The sequence below is a fragment of the Solanum verrucosum genome, unplaced genomic scaffold (assembly GCF_900185275.1).
Source record: "Solanum verrucosum unplaced genomic scaffold, falcon-dt-bn FXZP01000019.1, whole genome shotgun sequence".
Classification (NCBI taxonomy): domain Eukaryota; kingdom Viridiplantae; phylum Streptophyta; class Magnoliopsida; order Solanales; family Solanaceae; genus Solanum; species Solanum verrucosum.
The window spans coordinates 536,226-541,782 of record NW_026020191.1 but is presented as its reverse complement, the minus strand read 5'-3'; positions in this window follow the sequence as shown (position 1 = coordinate 541,782).

Here is a 5,557-nt window from a genome sequence, read left to right as displayed (position 1 = left end):
ACACTCGGGAAAGGCCAAAAGTTGAGGGTGAGTGGATAAATTCCACTACCAAAATTAATATACATCTACTTTCCAAACATCACTTTTTGGGTTGGGGAATTTTGATTGGAGGATAAAAAACTTTATTTATTCATAACAAGGGAACAGAGAAAAGGTCGAAAATAGTCCCTCATCTTTGGGTTAAGACTCAAAGTCATCCTTGAGTTTTCACATCGAGCACTAATAGTCCCTCATGTTTGCAATATTGGTGCACTTTTGATTCTCCCCTAAATTTTTGCATATTTTTTAACATTAATTTTGTCCACAATTTTATGTAAGGAATGTCCAATCATTTTTTTTTATATATTTAGTAAAAATAATAATTCTATGTGAGAGGAGTTGAGAAGAAGAACACTTTGTTCCATTCAGAAAAAATATTACTGCAACTAAGCTACGAACATTTTAACATATGACGTTGTAAGAAAAGAAAAAATTGTACTATTGCACGTGAAATCGTCGTGATGAACCTCTCGACTTTATCTGCAATACGATTTTTACTAAACAAAATAAGGTATTTTTCTTCTCACATTTTCCCACGTCGAGTTATTATTTCTACTAAATATATAAAATGATGATTGAACATTCCATATACATAAATTATGGATAAAATCAATGTTAAAAAATATGCAAAATTTTGGATAAGGACCAAAAGTGCACCAATATTGTAAACATGAGGGACTATTAATGCTCCATATGAAAACTCAAGGATGATTTTGAGTCTTAATGCAAAGATGAAGGACTATTTTGGGCCTTTTCTCCAAGGGAACAAGTAACTTCTTTCATTAGAAAAATCCTTTTCGGTTATGTATTAGTTATACTTGCATTAATTATACATAAATTATTTTTATGCATTGTTTGGTTTGATGCATTAAAAATAGGACGCATTGCATTAAAAAATTATTTACAAAGATATCCTTCACTATTGTGGTGGAAAAGATATATAAAAAAGAAAGGTATTGAGGGGCAATTGGGTCTTTAATTAAGTTAATGCATGCATTAAAACCATAGCATTGCTAATACCTAGAAATTCATGGTATTAGCAATACACACATTAATACACAATAGTGTATAAATAACGCAAGCATTATGAATACATAGGTTGAAAAAGAGTACCAAAAAAGGTACTACTAATACACAAGAATAATGCATGCATTATTTTTCTTAATACACTCTATCAAACGACCCCTTAATATATAATGCATTGATAGACAACCTTTTATACTTCACAAAAAAGAATATTCAGATACTTAATACTAAATCGACTTATTAAACACCTTATAATGTACACAATATGCATATCGAACACACCTTCTTGATATGGGCAGGTTATGTATCTCACTCAAAATTGAGTGTCTTTTCTTGGAAAAATGAGTTTTCATTGGAAAAACTGATTCACTAGTTTTCAGCTCTTGTACATCATTAAATCCAACATTTTTGAAGGATTTTTAATGGCAAAACAACAACAAGATGTGTACGTTAATACTTGCAGCGGAAATTGTTGACAATGTCTTTGTTGTAGATTCGCTTCAAATCCAAACAGCCACAAGATCGACTTAGTCTCTTAAATAAAACATAGAGCAATTCACAAACTAAGAATCTTCTTAGTGTATTGATTGAATTGTGAAGAAAACTGGGATAGTTTTTTCTTTTTTGTTTCTTTCTTCTTTTCTAATCTTTTGTTTTTCAGTGTCTCCTCTCTTTCTCTCACATTCTGAAAGATACCCCCACTAGGAGTCCTTTAAGGAGAGGTTGAGCAGTTACTTTGTAATTGTTTTCCCTTATCCTTTAAAAAGGATTATCCATTTAATTAATTAATTTAATCGAATCGGATCGGAAAAATTGGATCGGGTTGAACAAAATCATACGGATCGGTCGGTCCACATGGGCGACCCACGACCCAAAACTTACATATCTCACTTCGCACATGGTGGACAAGACCCAAGCCAACACAACATCAATCAAACACACACATTCATATGACAAATAGTTCATGCGACATGTGAGCATCAAAATCTTACATTTAAGGTTTTACAAGCCCTACATAGGAATTCAATCACATGTCGAAAGAATTCACTACAATTTTAAGCTCATTATTATTCACAATTCTCCAGAGTTCATTCACTACTTCAGTAGTCACTTATTCGTTCTCTCATCCTCTTAAAGAGGTTAATTCAAGTTCATGTTTAACTTTATACACACAATTACACTCAATACCAGTATGGTTAGTGCAATAGCCGGCTTGTGTATACAAATTTATTATTCAATTCATCGTCTTTCCATTATACTCGAATTATATGTTTCAATTCAACTACTTTCCTAAACATGCACTGCATTGCCAAATCATTCATGACTATTAGTACATGATAAAGTAGCAATATTGATTGAAACTTCAAGAAACATCAAAAGGTCAAAGGGTGTTTCGTTGAAAAGTCATTTTAAATTTTCGGGGTCTCACACAATGAAGAAGAAGGTAACCATTCTTTCATTGATCCATTGATCGCTTGTCACACGTGGTATGAAACATGGGCTACAATGTTTTCACCTTATACTGATGTATGTGTCCCATTCTTTTGATTATCTAACATTGTACATACCTTGGTCTAAACACCTCCTGATGTTTAACCCTACTTTCTCTTTTCAATCATCCTTAAACTCCTTTTCTTAAAGAAACTCTTGTGTGACTCATAAAACAAGTCATAATATGGTTGTTAAACTCATTTGTTCACGTTTATCAACGTAAAAGGTGATTGCTAATGTGAGAGAGACAATCTCGTAACTTGTTCGACACATTTTATTTCTTACAAAATATCACATGCATACTATACATAACATAAATTCAATAGTATTGTATAGAAGATAATATTATAACAATCAACTTATTTTACAATACTGAAAATATCATCAAATCCTACGCAAAACTAGAGCCTTATCATGTTTTTCAAACAAGTCTCTAGAAATGACCTTTGTTAAAGGATCAACTATCATTTCACGTATAGCAATGTATTGCAAAGTTATTTTTATCATTTGTCACTACGTCTCTCACAATTTTATACTTGATGTCAATGTGTTTGATCTTGCTATGATACTTAGGATCCTTTGTGTATACGATAGCCGCTTGACTATCACAGTATAGAATCATAAAATCCTTAGAATTCTTTGCAATACTCAAATGCTCAAAAAAATTCTTTAGCCAAATAGTTTTCTGTATTGCAGACACACAAGGCATGAATTCAGATTTCATGGTTGAAAGAGTTGTGCAAGTTTGCTTCTTACTTTTTCATGAAATAACATTATCATTTAGTAATAAAGCATAACCGGATGTTGATTTTCTATCATTCCGATCACCAGTCCAATTAGCATCTATATAACCATTTACAAATAAATCAAATCCACTATAACATAGTGAATGATCTGTAGTTCCCTGCAGGTATCAAAATATTTTACTTACTCCTTTCCAATGATCTCTTCCAGGATTGGATTAATACATGCTAACTAGACTTATGTCATAACAAATGTTTGGGCGAGTACACATCATAACATACATCAAACTCCCAACAATACTAGAATACGGAACTCGATACATGTCTTCCTTTTCTTTTTCAGTCTTTGGACACATTTCAAGGCTTAAAGTTTCACCCCTTGCTACAACAGTATCTATAGATATGCAACTATTCATTCAAAAGCGTTCCAATATTTTCTTTATGTAAGTTTCTTGAGATAAACTCAAAAATTTTGGGAATAGACTCTTTGGATCTTAACACCCAATATATAGTCTGCTTCACTTATATCTTTCATATCAAATAATTTTGAAAGCCATAACTTGACAATTTTTACATACTCCAAACTATTTCCAGCTAATAAAGTATCATCTATGTAAAGAGAAAGAATTATAAATTTTCTATTGGAGTTTTTCACATAGATGCAATGGTCTTCATCAAATGGTAAAATTAAATGACATCACCTCCTTATGAAATCTCAGGTACCACTACCTTGAAGATTGCTTTAAGACATAAATTGATCTTTTCAATTTACAAACTTTCTTTTATTGGGCTTTAACAACGAAACCTACTGATTGTTCCGTGTAGATTTCCTTGATTAATTTTCCATTGAGAAAAGCGGTCTTCACATCCATTTGGTGTAATTCTAGATCTAAACGTGCAACAATATCTAAAAGTAATCGTTTGGAGATAAACTTCACAACTGGTGAAAAAGTTTTCTCATTGTGTATTCCAATTTCTTGAGTAAAACCCTTTGTCACCAATCGTGCTTTGTGGCTTTCTATTGACCCATCCAATTTGCGTTTAACTTTGAGAATCTATTTATTCCCAATAGTTTAACATTCCTTAGGAATGTCAACTAGATTCCAGACTTTATTGATTTTCATGGACTCTAATTCTTCTTTCATCACTTTTAACCATTCATCCCTTTTAGGGCTCGATAAGGCCTTAGTTACAGAATAAGATTCATCCAATTATGTAAGAGATACGAAGAAAACATAATCCACAATCTCATAAGATCGTTTAGGTACACCTTTCCTTGTACTCTTACGTAATTGAAGTTCAAATTCTTCTATAGGATTTTGGGATTCATAACTCTCACGTGGATCGGATATCATTTCTTGATCCATTAAATTGTCAAGTATGTCTGATGATATTGCCTGATCTTCTAAATTCAACATTTCCTAGAGAGGCTCAACTTCACATATTTCACCCTTTTTGGGAAAATTATTTTCCAAAAATCTTACATCTCGTGATACAATTTCAGTAATACTTCCATCCTCCAGTTCATCAATGAACACATACCTTCTGGAGTGTTCAGAGTACCTTATAAAGATACATTTGTTTTCTTTTGGACTTAGTTTATCAAACTCACCAAAATGATCTTTAATGTATGTTGCATAATTCCACAATCGTTGATCTTTCGGTTTGTTTTATGAAAGGTCCAAAGTTCATAAAGAGTGAAAAATACCGATTTAGAAGGCACTTTATTCAATATGTAGGTCGCAATCAATAATGCATCTCCCCAGAAAGAGATAAACAAATGTGCCTGGCCATTATTGACCTAGTCATATCCAATAATGTTCTATTCTTTCTTTCAACTACACTATTTTGTTGAGGTGTATAAGGAGTAGTTAGTTGTCCATTAATACTCTTTTTAGTACATAATTCTTCAATATTTTTTGACAAATATTCACGTCCTCTATCGGTTCTTAAAGCCTTTATTCTTTTATCTAATTGATTATCAACTTTATTCATATATTTTCTAAAGCACTCAAGTGCTTTAGATTTATGAGAAATCAAATAGACATAACCAAAATGCGTGAAATCATCAATAAATGTAATGAAGTGTTTAGCACCATACCTTGCCCTCACATTCATTGGACCACAAATATTAGAATGACTTAATTGAAGTGAGAACACATCTCTCTTAGCTTTCTCAAATGGTTTACGTGTGATCTTTTCAGCAAGACAATTTTCACAAGTTGACATATCAATTTTGGTGAAAGAACCTAAATGTC